General features: G+C 41.7%; 1 protein-coding gene, 2 long non-coding RNA genes and 5 other non-coding genes across 9 annotated transcripts in view; 6 read left to right on the forward strand and 2 right to left on the reverse strand.

Moving 5' to 3' along the window:
* The window catches only part of LOC142385525 (immunoglobulin kappa light chain-like), a 202,846-nt gene that overhangs the window by 32,424 nt on the left and 155,563 nt on the right, over positions 1-14,859 (reverse strand). The window lies entirely within an intron of this gene.
* LOC142385527 (uncharacterized) lies at positions 3,024-5,072 on the forward strand. The gene is made up of 3 exons (XR_012770203.1): positions 3,024-3,816; positions 3,915-4,069; positions 4,287-5,072. It is a non-coding gene; the product is annotated as an uncharacterized LOC142385527 (long non-coding RNA).
* Positions 3,821-5,080, reverse strand: LOC142385526 (uncharacterized). The gene is made up of 3 exons (XR_012770202.1): positions 4,992-5,080; positions 4,755-4,903; positions 3,821-4,608 (listed from the first exon to the last, which is right to left on the reverse strand). It is a non-coding gene; the product is annotated as an uncharacterized LOC142385526 (long non-coding RNA).
* Positions 10,714-10,787, forward strand: trnan-guu (transfer RNA asparagine (anticodon GUU)). The gene has a single exon. It is a non-coding gene; the product is annotated as a tRNA-Asn (tRNA).
* On the forward strand, positions 11,142-11,215 carry trnan-guu (transfer RNA asparagine (anticodon GUU)). The gene has a single exon. It is a non-coding gene; the product is annotated as a tRNA-Asn (tRNA).
* On the forward strand, positions 11,669-11,742 carry trnan-guu (transfer RNA asparagine (anticodon GUU)). Its single transcript has one exon. It is a non-coding gene; the product is annotated as a tRNA-Asn (tRNA).
* trnal-caa (transfer RNA leucine (anticodon CAA)) lies at positions 13,849-13,959 on the forward strand. The gene is made up of 2 exons: positions 13,849-13,886; positions 13,914-13,959. It is a non-coding gene; the product is annotated as a tRNA-Leu (tRNA).
* trnak-cuu (transfer RNA lysine (anticodon CUU)) lies at positions 14,649-14,721 on the forward strand. Its single transcript has one exon. It is a non-coding gene; the product is annotated as a tRNA-Lys (tRNA).

Below are 14,859 nucleotides of genomic sequence, written 5' to 3' on the forward strand. Positions count from 1 at the left end.
ACTTTAATTTAATAGAACTGTATTTGATATTTGTATTGTGGCACCTTTTTTGTCATGAAGCTGCTTTGATACTTTTTCGTATTGTGGTGAGTGTTTGTATTTTATCTGTTTAATTTATTTTAAGTTATTTTTGTGGAAGTGGTGCTATTTTGTGATAATTTAATTGGTTATAATAAAACTTTTATTTATAAAGCACTGTTATGCAGCATTTTTACTCATCATAAGTGCTTAACAATGTCAATAATGAAACAAAATGTTATAAAATTAGGTTTAAGCTATTAATAATTAATAATGTAAAAATATATATGGGGAGCCGTTTGGGAGCCGAAAGAGCCGGCTCTCCACAGTAAGAAGAGCCATTAGAGCCGCATCTCGAAAAAGAGCCGAAAATCCCATCAGAGGTGTGTAGCAGAGTGGCGCAGCGGAAGCGTGCTGGGCCCATAACCCAGAGGTCAATAGACCAAAATCATCCTCTGCTATGTATACATTTTCAAATCAAACTCGACATCTCTCATTAAAAAACCTGGAAAAGACGATGTAACACTCATAGCATCACAATTGACACTTGACCAACTCTGAAAACCTTTCAACACACTCTTAATTAAAACTCGTTTGGTGTGCTCACGAGTGTTCTCCAAAGTCCACTTTTCTGATATAAGTAAAAAATAAGAATTATTGTTGTCAAAAGACTGAAATCTTTCACTTTTGTTAAATGGATTAGAGGATCGTTTACCCGATCTCTTTAAGTTGTGTTTTTTATTTTGAATAGTCACGTGGATAAGGCACTGGCCTCCTAAAGCTGGGCATACACTGTGCAATTTTTGGCCCGATGTCGACAAGACTTTCACTCGTGCGACTATTTTGGAGATCGGACCAAGTTTTGGCTCAATCGTGCGTCTCGCATCGTGTGGTATACATGGGGTAACAACAAACGATTAAGCCCTCCCGACCACCTCCCGATCGTTCGGATGAAAATCAAACTTGTTTGAAATCCTGGTCGCCGCTCGTGAGGCTCTCGCACAGTTGAAGCAGTTGCACGCGGCGATTGACCTCATCCTGTCACACTACGCAGAGCCAAGCAGAATGTCCAGCAAAGAGGTGTTCTTTTGCTTGGGACTGGCTGAGTGCTCCTGCTCAATCGTTTCCAGTTGTTGCTTGGCTCTTTTGATATAAATTATCAGAGCCTGAATTTGTACTTGTACCTTCAAAGCATCCTCGGGTGACAGGAACTTCATCCTACGAAAGCGGGGGTCAGGGGCAGCAGCAATGATGGCCACATTTTGTCCATTCTCTTTGAAGCAGACTCAGACTCCCACCTTGCTTTCATCTCTTGGTCTGCAGCAATCTGAAAAGAGTTCACAGAAGCAGACCTGTATGTGGTTTTCTTTGTAGACTTATGGAGACCCTTCAGCAGTGGAGGTAAAACAGATATTGTGACATAGGACTCTCCACTGAGAAAAACAGTGGCCTGTTCGAAAGGCTTGAGGACCTGCTCCAGTTCCTCTAGTAAGATCCACTGATCATTCCTCAAATCCATGTATTGCTTCCCACGCTGTGTAACGTCTGGGTCAGAAAGTGTTGGGACCACCGGCCACCGTTGTTCCAAAAGGCGACTTACCATGTAGTGTGAGCTGTTCCATCTTACAGACACATCCTGGAGCAGGGTATGCTCAGCTGTACCCCACTGTTTTTGTTTCTGTTTCAGCTTGCTGCTAGCCGGCTCACTTTTCTTGAAATGCTTCACAAGAGACCATGCAGCCCCGAGTGTCCTGTCGATCATGGGGTTGTTCTTCAAGGCATGATTTACCACCAACTGAAGCGTATGGCCGGCACAACGATGTGATGCTACCGCATGTTTCTCCTCTAGGATGCGAAGAGCTGCAACAACATTTGCATTATCATGTACAATCGCCAGTACATCATCTCGAAGGGAGAAATCAAATTTATCTGCCACCATCTCAACCCAAGGGGCAATGTTTTCAGCAGTGTGGCGCTCCTCAAGTGGTATTGTAGTTAAGCTAAACGAGGTCAGCTCCTAATTTTCATTAATGAAATGACAGGTGACACCTAAATATGCCTCAGTGGCCAGAATGGTCCAAGCATCAGTTGTTAGGGATAGTTTGGAAATGCTTTTTTTCTAGTTCACTTTTCACTTTGTCCATGGTAACCATATACTTCTTCTCCATTAAGTCAGGAAGTGGCGCCTGGATGGAAGGGTGTATCCTGAGTGGAAAGTGTTTATCATTTCACGGAAGCCTTCCCCTTCAACAATCGCAAGGGGCCTCATGTCCTTCACAATCATAGAGACGATCCTGTTTGTGTACACACTAGCCTCCTGGGGTGTGCAAGGTGCCTGGTTCTTTTTATTAAAAAAAAGGTCCGCCACACTGCTTTCCTTACTCCTGTAATGGCAAAAAACATAAAGTACATGAATATTCACAGCAGCAAATCAAAAATATAGCATCGTCCACATCATTGCTGTTATTATGATACATTTAGCTAACAGTAGGCTATACTACAGCCATCTCAGAGGCTCAACTTAAAAAATTATTTATGTAATTTAAATTGTCAACTTGTAATGCGTGTTTACTACTTGGATCTGGTTGCTACTAGATCGTGGAATTTCGACAGTCAACAGGTAGACTAGAACTACATAATGGCAGAGTATAAAATCCACCGTCCGGTGTTAGCAAATAGATAACACAGAAGAAACATGTCGGGACTGGTAGCGCTAACAGCTTTAAACTAGGCAAACATGGGACCTGTTCTAGTCGTAATTAAAAGACGTAAATTTTACGCCGGGAATATAACTGGACAACAACTCAACAGTCTAACGTAGCGTTTATTCAGAGAGGATCTTGAAATGAACAGAACTTACAGTGTTTTGCTGCCATCCTGACGAGCTCCAGGGTGCTTTCGTTTTAAGTGTTCGTGCATCGCTGATGTACTGCTGTGGTACGCCAAATTAAATTTGCATAGTCTGCAAACAACCACATTGTTAGCAGCATTAAAGATCCTATGACATGAAAATAAATGGAGGCTTTTATATATTTTTAGAGGCTTTAGTGGTCCCCTTATACTGTATTATACTGTATATAGGCAACATTCTGCCTTGGTGCAGAATTACAGCCAGTCCCAAAATGAGTTTTTCTTAGGATCCTCAGAATGAGCTGTTTAGGGCCTGCAGCTTTAAATGCAAATTAGGAGGAGAAAGACGGGGCAAAGCGGAGGGTGGGGGTGTGGCCTTACTTCCGCCCTTGGTACCATGCGCAAATGCGTTGTGAATCGCTATGGCACGTAGAACAGCAGTCGTTCAAGCTTTTCAATTTGACCCAGAGTCTGATCCAGATGGAGAAGAAGTTGAAGAAGTTGAAAATCAGCGACTACAGCAGGACGTCTCTGAATGGTTAGTTAAGTATTTCGCCGTTAATTTAGTTTGTTTTGCTTATGTGTTGTTACAGATATTATCATGTGGGCTTAGCTACCTATGCTGAAGTAGTTGTATGTCTAGTTATATCAGTAATCTTTGTCATAAAAAAGAGCTATGCAGCCTTCACATCCATGTAAATCATGTTGCACATTACTCATGATTTATTCCTGAAGATAAATGTTCACCGTATGAAAAATAATATTTGATTTACTCCAGAGCACATTTGATGTTTACTTACTCAACAGCCACAAGCTAGACACTAACAAGCCATTATACCTTTTTATGTTGTTTATATCCACCTACATTTTTTACATAGGTGCCATTGTGGAAAATGTGCAACTATGCCCACAGAAGTGGAGAATATTTGCTGCCTTGAGATACCACAGGTAACATTCTCACCACCTCACTGGAAAATAATTTGTCTCTTCTTTCGGCAACTAATTTTGCTAATAAATGTCACTTACCGTTTCTAATTCTAAAAAAGGTTACTACACGACTTCGGGAGGTCGAAGAACAGCTCCCATGCATGGTAGACCATCCTGGATTGGAGCCTGTCTGCCTAAATGTCTACTCACTTCAAAATGCCAGCCAAATATACAGAGCAGACTATGGTCCTCTACAGTTCAGAGAAATACACCGGTAAATTGTGCATTGTTAGATAAGTTAATAACAGAAGTTTAGAGTTTTGACTTTGTATTCCAATAATTTATTTATTTTTGTACAGCGAGGGATGGGGTGGGGGGGGGGAGACACAAAACAGACCGAATATGATCCATTGGTGCATAGAATTATTTTTTCACACACACAATGATACATTCAGAATTTAATATCTAAAATTTCTGAATCAATTGTTCAGTCGCTACAGGTATCTGTCCTGTCGCAGTTTTGTGAGCTGGTGCTGGGGCTTCTTGGGACGCAGAATCCGGGTTGTAATTCCAGCCTGTGTGGTCCTGCGCATCCGCTCGGAGTTTCCTGATGAGGAAGGCCACTATGTTGGGTTTAAACGGCCCCCTGTTTGAACCTTGAAACAAAGCTGGCAATGACCTCCTCCTTGTCCGGCCTCTCATACTGCGCTGATAAGTTTTCTGGGACAGAGATGGCCAACAGCGCATCGTTGTATGGTGTCGGGTTAAAAAAGACTTCATCGAAGATTAGGTCCATCATGTCAGAAACATAACCTGTATCATAAAGCACAAGCAATATCTCCATTTAATTGGTTGAGTTTTGTTTTTACTGTGCATTTGTATGTAATCCATTTTTCTTCGAGAGAAATAAATGTTAAAATTCCAAACAATGTGTCATTTTAATTGATTTGAACCATTACCAAAGGTCGCCTTCGTCTTTACTGGTTTAGCTCTGCACTCTCCCTTCCGAGACTTTGGAAAGGAGAGTTTAAAGAGGGGTACACCTTCCTCCGTTTCGGCCTGTGGTCGATCCGCATTTTCATTGAAATGCATAGCAGCCAGGTAGAGTCTGGAAGTACAAGATAAAAATATTTGTTCATATTGACAGATATTTTAAACTAAAATTCCTAAAAGTATTGAGTAAAGATTTGTTTTACCTGCACAGCATTCCAATAAAGGGAAACACTACATTTTTTGGAGCAAAACGAAGGATGACTGCATGGAAAGCCTCCAAAGATGACGTTTGGTGGTGGAGGCTCAGTTTTTCCACATCCTTCAGCGTTCTTTTCTTTGTCAGCAGAGACTCCAACTTGTAGAAAACTGGAGTTGCTGCAAACAATAACAAAATATCTTATTAGAAAACAATACAGTAACAAATATCACAGCAATGACCTCGTTGTTTGCTTGTCTGTTTGCTGTTTTAACATTTTGCCTGCATATTGGTTGAGATACCTGCTTGGAGCCATTTCTTTTTGTCCGTTGTTGTGCGGATTGCATGCTCACACTTGGGGTAAAGAGGATTCTCATGCGTGTGGATATCTTGCACATGGTTGAGGATCGCGTTCCACTTGGCAATTCTCTCTGGCCCTGAGGTTGAATTAGCTGCAGTCCAGTATATGTGGTTGTTGATGCTTTTCATCCACTTGTTCAGTTTCTCACAGTCTTTCATCTTACACAGGACTTCCAGTTTCTTTGAAATTCCTAAAATGACAGCAAACAACATTCCACTTAGTAAAGAGTAAGAGTGACAACTATGCTGTAGCAATTCAAAAACAATTTCAAAGCATTTGATAATATTGACTCATAATGTCAGCATTTGACTGTCCAACATCACTGCTGTCAATTTTTCTGATGACACAGCAGTAGTTGACCTAATTTCTAAGAACAATGAGCAGGCTTACTTGAATGAGGTAGATAGACTTTCAAACTGTTGCCAAGACAACAACCTACTCCTATTGTTACCAAGACTAAGGAGATATATATAGATTTCAGGCAATATCAGCAGAAAGTCTACCAACCAGTCCAGATTAACGACTCTGAGGTGGAAAGAGTAGATCTTGGTGTTGATATTTCTGAACATCTGACTTTGACCAAACATGTTGATTCACTGGTGAACGCCAGCGTCTTTTCCACCTCAGATGCCATAAGTACTTTAGGTTACCTGAAAACCTGAAAAGTTACCTTTTGCGAAGTTCCACACATCGTAGTACTGGGTGATGTTTCTCTCCCTGAGGAACTTTTGAACTTGAGGATGACGATCGGTGACAATGCAATCCAGTTTGACGTCACGCGACTCGAGCAAGGCCAGACTCCTCGTCAGGCCCTCTTTCTCCATATAGCAGCTACCACCAACCTCGTTGCTCTGTCACCACAGAAAAAAAAACACATTAGTAGACAATGTATTATGGACCTTGATTTTTAAATTACAACAAATAACCCCTTTACAGAGTCAATTTCAACAACTCACCTGGACCAACTGAATGTCCACAACGGTGTTAGTTTGGAGATCCATCATGGTGTAACTCCCATATTTTGCAGAGTGACCTGTTAAAAATTGGGTTTAAATAATGACACTTGGAATCACTATTCAATACATATTATGTATTCTTATATTTAGGTGCAATTCATAACTTCACATAACAACACACTGCTTAGAGCCATCAGACCTGGTCCCTGGCTTTTGTGTGTCTCAGAGCCAGCACTATTACACTCTGATTGCTGGCCTTTGGCTACAGATAGTTGGAGCTAAAGACCTTGATAAAACCACCCCCTGCCTGCTGTCATTCCTTTGAACTTCAAACAATATCACTGTACAAAATACAATACTTCAGTCAAGTAACAATACCTGGAGAATCAGCCCTCATGTCACCACCGAGTATGACTTTTTCCTCCCGAGTAAGCCGCTGCAGATTCACATCCTGTGCGACTTTCCAGTGGTGAATAACTGCAGGTTCAATGAAGGCTCTGGCATGCCGGCGAAATGTTTCATACCGAAACAACTCCAGCTTCATTGCCTTGAAGACCTGGGTGTGGAGGGGAGAAATAATACATGTAATTTGATATAAATACAAGTATTTCAGTTACGGTATCTACAGTTGCACATACTTTACCTTTTCTATTTGTATGAAAGATGCACCACTCAGGTACACAGCGGCAGAAAGGTGCAGGTTTCCAGCTGGCGTGCTACCCAGGATAGGCTGGCTATTCCATTGTCTTCTAAATGTGCAGTGGGGACACCGCTGCTTCACAGACAGGAATGTCCCCAGCCTTTGAGTCTTCACATCACATGACCGTGTGCAGACCGGACATGCATTAAACAACTGCATGATGCAGTTCTCGTACACTATGTACTTCTTGATGTGTGTGGAAGTGGAGGACTCCTCTCTATATAAAACCACAAAGAAAGCAAAACACATTTTGAGTTGATCAGATTGAGCTTTCATCTGGACAGTACTTTAAACCAGCACACTCCTTGAAGCCGGATGAATAATCTGTATGCACATAAATAATCCTAAAAGTAATGCTATAAACAACAACAGTCTCGCTGAGACCAATCCTTCATGTTGGAATGCCATACAATTAAAAAAAAATTATGAAAGTTCTCACAATCCCTACATTTTCTTCACACTCGCACACAGATAATGATAACTTACAGCCTCAGTGTAGAGTTTTCGGACGCTGTGTCTGCAGGGTCATAAGTGGAATCCTGTCCCTTTGGGGTATCCACTAAAGAGCTTCCCTCCAATGCATCATCTTCCTGCTCCTCCTCAAGATCCAATCGAGGTCTTTTGGATGGTCTCTTTACTGGTGTTGATGACAGGAACAAAGGGTCTACATTGGACGTCCCAACACCAAAGTCTTTCCAGGAGACAGTTGCCTGGACACCTGCAACAAATATCACCATTGTACCGTCAGGATGTATGTTTGTTTGATATGTCAAGTCATTCATGTGTATGACATATGATGTATTCATACAGTGACAGCACTCTTCTAACCCAATTTCACATGTGGGACAATAAAGTTAATCTCATCTTATTGAAGGTGGCTAGAACATACCTTCACTTCTTTCTTTTTTTTACTTTATTGCCTATAACGTATAGGCAATACAAACAAACACACCACACAGAAACAGACAAATAATAATAATAACAATATTATACATAAAACACACATGTACAAATAAAATTGAAAATTAAAATAAAATTAAAATAAAAATACATTAGAAAAAAAAAGGTTCACCTTGATTGCAAGCTTATGTTACATTCGTCTTATACAATTATATGCTTAACCAATATAAAGAATGACAGGTGTCCATCTCCTAAGGAAAAGGGGTAATTTTAACTGTAGAATGGCAGTCATATTTTCCATCACTTGGACTTGATTACACCTCTGTCTCCATTGAGCCACTGTATGAGGCTCAGGCTGCATCCAACGCATTGTAATAATTTTTCTTGCGATCATTAGTAAGACATGCAAAATATAACACTGGTCTTTAGTAAAGTTTTGTTCTGTTGTTTTCTCAAGCAAAATAAATACAGGGTCAAAATACCTTCACTTCTGATGTGGGCCTTCAAAGTCCTAAAGGATAGCTGTGTGGCTACAGTATGTGTTTCCAGTTGGTCTGTCTGGCAGGCAACATCCCTTGAGAGAGGCAGCTGAATAAAAGCACTTGATGTGCTGGCCTGTGTAGATACAACAAGGTCAAATTAGTACAAGTTATTACTTTGTATATCTTCCAAATGCAAGTTTGAAGACTTAGCCCTATGCTAATCGCGATTTTGACATTCTCAGCTGATTGCTCTGGTTTGCAAAGATGGACGTAGTGCTAGTCATTTTAATCAGGGGAAAGGCAGATATCGTGCGCGCCATAACACCAACAGCAGGACGGCTATCAAAACAACAAATAAGTACACAACACTGGCGTTACAGTAAATGAGGTGTCCACTCGCATACCTCATGCTATTTACTGTTACATTAGCGACAGTAGCTGCATTAGCTATTAGCTGCAGAGCTAACGATACTTTCAGGACACTTTCTTGTGGTAACAAGCTATTTAACTATACTGTACATACATAAAAGCAAGACAATTATAGAGCGTTAAATTACTTACTTGTCCGAGGTCTGTAGTTGGGCCAAAGAGAGTTGGTACTGATCCAGGGTTCATTTTAAGACGATCGGCAAGGCCAGCTCGGTATTGGCCCAAGTTTTGGAAACAATCCTCCGTGAAATGTTTGGCGCACACATACACAAATCTCTTCTGTTCTTTTGTCACTTTCCCAGAAAAAACAAAATCTGACCACTGGCTCTTTAGGGGTTCTGATGCAGGAGCTTTAAAAAGATTTTTTAGATCCGTTGTACATCCATGTACAGAGCAAATGTTATGCTTTCGATCAGCCATGGTGTGTTAGATATCCTACGCAGAAAAATCAAGATGGCGTTGCGCAGACTTTCAACTGATTTTACAATGAGCTGGCCAAAGAGCTGTGGGCGGGGAAAGGCAGTTTATTGGCTCTGGGTGGAAACAACCTCCACGTCATAAGCGGGCACACGTCATAAGCGGCGGCTTTCTCGATCAGGGCTTCTGCATGGTCACATTTCCAAAGGCAGAGAATAATTTCCAGTGCATGGTTTAGGTCTATCGTCATTTTTAGACACTGGGGGACCGCAGGCAGGCTAGAGGAACTCATATTAATGTTAAACAACCTTAAAAAGTGAAAATTTCATGCCATGGGACCTTTAACAAGTCAGAGCAGGAAGTTATTGACTACTTGTTTTGTGCTACTTTACTTGTTACCTACACAGCAGATATCAACCTTATGACAAACATAAAGAAATCGAACACATACTCTAATGAAGGGATGAGAGGTGGTAGTGATCGATGCCACGCCCACAGACAGCTACAGCAAGTCTCTGTGGCGCAATAGGCCAGCGCGTTCGGCTGTTAACCGAAAGGTTGGTCGTTCAAGCCCACCCAGGGACGAGTGTGTGTGTACCAACAAATCTACCGGTCAGCAACCAGTTGTAGGTTTGGTAGCAAATCAATATCTGTAATGGGTAACTTGTCCCACTGAATCCACAAGTTATCCTTTAAGTCATTTGGTTGAGAAGAGTTAAGGTGCCAAAGCATTCTGAGCTGTTTGATGAGAGATATTACAATTGTATTGTAACTGGTAATCTTGCTGTATAGCACCTCCACTTTTTGGTTCAAGTTTGACATAGATAAGCAGCAGTTCACTCGAGTCTCATCACGTAAAAATACAGAACGCTTGCATCTACCGCCATGAGGGGGCAGTCAAGCTCGAAGCCACGCCCACTGCCAACAAAAGCCAGGCAGAGTCTCTGTGGAGCAATGGGTTAGCGCGTTCGGCTGTTAACCAAAAGGTTGGTGGGTCAAGCCCACCCAGGGGTGTTCTGACACATGCGTATTACGTGAGTTAAAGCAAACATTCTGCCGCCAAAATGCTCTCCTTACGTATTATACACGCTCCTTGGCAAAATATTTCTCCAAGGGTGACCTGTTAAGTGCAGTGTAATGCATGACTCAACCTGGAGGCTCCTCTGTCTTTTGTCAAAATTGCACATGCAAAGTGAAAAAACAACCTTTTTGTCATATTGCTATGAAAGTCACACACAAACAAGAAAAAATTCAAAAAGGCTGAGAGACCAAATGAGGGCACTTGGGAAACAATTTGACATTAAATCTCATTCTTTAACAAGTCGGACCAGGAAGTTATTGACTACTTGTTGTGTGCTACTTTACTTGTTACCTACACAGCAGATATCAACCTTATGAAAAACATAAATAAATCGAACACATACTCTAATGAAGGGATGAGAGGTGGTAATGATCGAGGCCACGCCCACAGACAACTACAGCAAGTCTCTGTGGCGCAATCGGCCAGCGCGTTCGGCTGTTAACCGAAAGGTTGGTGGTTTGAGCCCACCCAGGGACGAGTTTGTGTACCAACAAATCTACCGGTCAGCAACCAGTTGTAGGTTTGGTAGCAAATCGATAGCTGTAATGGGTGACTTGTCCCACTGAACTCACAAGTTATCCTTTAAGTCATTTGGTTGACAAGAGTTAAGGTGTCAAAGCATGCTGAGCTGTTTGATGAGAGATATTACAATTGTATTGTAACTGGTAATCTTGCTGTATAGCACCTCCTACTTTTCGGTTCAAGTTTGACATAGATCAGCAGCAGTTCACTCGAGTCTCATCACGTAAAAATACAGAACGCTTGCATCTACTGCCATGAGGGGGCAGTCAAGCTCGAAGCCACACCCACTGCCAACAAAAGCTAGGCAGAGTCTCTGTGGCGCAATTGGTTAGCGCGTTCGGCTGTTAACCGAAAGGTTGGTGGTTCAAGCCCACCCAGGGACGTTCTGACTTATGCGTATTACGTGAGTTAAAGTAAACATTCTGCCGCCAAAACGCTCTCTTTACGCATTATACACGCTCCTTGGCAAAATATTTCTCCAAGGGTGACCTGTTAAGTGCAGTGTAATGCATGACTCAACCTGGAGTCTCCTCTGTCTTTTGTCAAAATTGCACATGCAAAGTGAAAAAACAACCTTTTTGTCATAATGCTATGAAAGTCACACACAAACAAGAAAAAATTCAAAAAGGCTGAGAGACCAAATGAGGGCACTTGGGAAACAATTTGACATTAAATCTCTTTCTTTAATAAGTCGCACCAGGAAGTTATTGACTACTTGTTGTGTGCTACTTTACTTGTTACCTACAACATATAACATAAATAAATCGAACACATACTCTAATGAAGGGATGAGAGGTGGTAATGATCGAGGCCACGCCCACAGACAACTACAGCAAGTCTCTGTGGCGCAATTGGCCAGCGCGTTCGGCTGTTAACCGAAAGGTTGGTGGTTTGAGCCCACCCAGGGACGAGTGTGTATACCAACAAATCCACTGGTCAACAACCAGGGGGGTATTCCTCGAAAATAGCTAAAGAAAGCCAGGCTATAGCCAGAAATTGTCGCTTGAACTAGCACCATCTCCCAATTAAGCCTCAAGTTGCTCCACAAAGACACTTCAGCTGCATCTCAGTGAGGCTTACATAGCCTAGCTAAGTGTGAGTGCACGAGGAACGTAAGAAGCCCTGACGAGTGGATGGTGGAAAAATCGAGATGGCAGAAAAGGAGAGCAAGACAACAGCTCTAATTTTTTCGGCAGCTGAATAAATAATGCTGATGGAGCTGTATGAGGATTTTAAAAGTGTCATCACCAGAAATGGTAATACAGCTGCGATCAAAAAAGCGAAGAAACGGCATGACTGACAACTGCAGACAGACTAAACGCCTAAGTTCTGAAAGTTTCAATTGTTAGACATTTATTTTACTGTACTCATGTATTTATGCTCTCCTCTTTGTGTTATAATTTGTTTACATAAAGCATGCTGAATTATCTCTGGATGAGATGTACAGCACAAATATACTGGCCCTGCTCACTTTATTAATAACCCAATAATCGACACGCATCATCATACTTTGTGACTATATTATCGTGAGTGTGTGACCCACATATTATTTTTTCACTGTTACATCTCAACAGGAGCTATCTTAACAGCCAAAAGCATACCTGGCAGCAGGTGAAGGTAAAGTACAGGAAAATGTTTCAGAGTGGTAAGTAGCCTTTGAAGAAATGTGTTTGTCCAATAAAGAGAGCAGCAAACTAGATATGGAACACAAGAAACTGAAAATAAAAGAGATCAAGAAACTGGAGAGGGATGTTAGTATAAATTCAGATAAAGGAGAATTTCGTGTTGTGAACTGTATTTAATTCTGTTTTCTCTCCACAGCTTGAGAAACATGTAATAATAATTAAACAATTCAACACAACTTGAACTCAAACTTGTCATTATTGTACGATTCATGCGAAGTGTTAGAAATGTGTTTTTTACATTTATATTCACAGTGGGGTGCCATCACCTAACGTGTGGAAAGTTATAAATCATCTCTGTCCATTTAGCCTTCTTACACTTGCTCTGACTTAAACTGCTACTGTGTCAATGCTAAATTATGAAAAGAAGTTCTAACTCAAAAGTCACAACAATAAGGATCAAAGGAAATATGTGTCCCTGTATAGGTCCCTCACTGTGTCAGGAGAAACTGAGTCCTTTCAGGCACTGGAACTCAACGAAGAAAAGACTTGAGCCTGAAAAGTTGTCCACAAGACAAAATGTATAAAATATGAAGTATACTATAAAATTTAAGATGGCTCTGTCAGAAGTCAGCTATGGTGCTTGAGAATTTTAAGCAATGAACCTGTATTTAATTTGGCCAAAGGTCATTTCTATCCGTGCCCTTGTTGTAGCATGTGCATGTGCATGTGCATGTGCATGTGCATGTGCATGTGCATGTGCATGTGCATGTGCATGTGCATGTGCATGTGCATGTGCATGTGCATGTGCATGTGCATGTGCATGTGCATATGCCCTTGTTCCTGGATCAGGATATGGCGTGAGGAGGTACGGCCAACAGATGTTTGATCCAGCACTTAAAGTCAAAGTTCAGCTCTGTTACCACCATCACAGCGTCCTCAGTGGTGCCTCTTTGAATGATCACAAACGTCCTGAAATGCACAATATGAGTAAAAAACATTCAAACTTGTGCAAGAGCATTACGTTTACCTTTCTTTGGGCTCATGTCATTTCTGTATTCCCCGTTTGCTCAAGTATGATCATTCACTTTAAAACAAAATAAGGATAAGGAAAATCTGAATAACAACCCATGGCCTCTGGCCCTCTCTTGCTTTCATTACTCATCCAGTGACATCACTCCCTGGCCAATCAGTGGCCTGCAGTCTGTAGACGTCACATTTTCGGCTGGACTCAACTCGAATCCCTGCCGTGTAGGTGCTAAAAATGTAGGTGCTACCAGCTGTTACTACCTCATGGAAAACCCTAAAATCTGAGTCGAATATAGTCAAGTAGAGTAGCGTTTTGCATTTTGGTTCACGTTTGTCATATTTTACACAGTCAGGGAAGTAATGGTGTCAGGATGGCCGAGCGGTCTAAGGCGCCAGACTCAAGGCTTCATTCCTTCCTTAGCACAGGGACTTCTGGTCTCCAAAAGGAGGCGTGGGTTCAAATCCCACTCCTGATACTAATTTATTGCTTAAATCTTACTTTCTTATTAGAAGACCGTGAAGAAAGCCATGTCAGGCCATGGTGAAAAAGGGCATTTATCTCTGAAGACGGGCCTTCAGTTCCTCCCATTAACATACACAATTCTGATGTGCGATGAGGCAGTTCTCCTGCTACATTAAGCTCTTTTCCACTCGTACTTACTCACAACTACCTCAATGTGGGTGGGGTTGTTATAGCAAAGAGGTCCAAAAGTCCTGTGATGTCACTTTTATTGGACAAAACATGACACAACAATTTAGGACATCAAGGCGAAGGTATAAATGCTACTTGGTCTGTGTCTTTGCGTCTAGTAATCCACCTCGTTGATGATCACAGAATACATCAAATCCAACTGTTGCTGTTGCTGGGTTCTTGTTAAGGAGTGGCTTTCATGACTCATCCAGTGACATCACTCCCTGGCCAATCAGTTGCCTGCAGTCTGTAAATGTCACATTTTCGGCTGGACTGGAAATGTTCCACCTTGTGCCAGGTGGTATTACCTCTTGGAAAACCCTAACAGCTGAGTGGGATCCAGTCGAGTGGAATAGGTAGAGGTTGAAAAGGGAGGAATGTGTTCCCATGTCATTCGAAATCTCTGAAAGTTGACTTTGGCTTGTTTAATCTCTTCTTTTTTTTCCGGAAGGCATGTTTTATAAAATGTGAATAGCCCGGCTAGCTCAGTCGGTAGAGCATGAGACTCTTAATCTCAGGCGTGTGGGTTCGAGCCCCACGTTGGACGTAGCAGTTTTAATAATCAACAGATGTTTGATCCAGCACTTAAAGTCAAAGTTCAGCTCTGTTACCACCATCACAGCATCCTCAGTGGTGCCTCTTTGAATGATCACAAACCTCCTGAAATGCACAATATGAATAAAAA

The sequence above is a fragment of the Odontesthes bonariensis genome, chromosome 8 (assembly GCF_027942865.1).
Source record: "Odontesthes bonariensis isolate fOdoBon6 chromosome 8, fOdoBon6.hap1, whole genome shotgun sequence".
Taxonomy (NCBI): Eukaryota; Metazoa; Chordata; class Actinopteri; order Atheriniformes; family Atherinopsidae; genus Odontesthes; species Odontesthes bonariensis.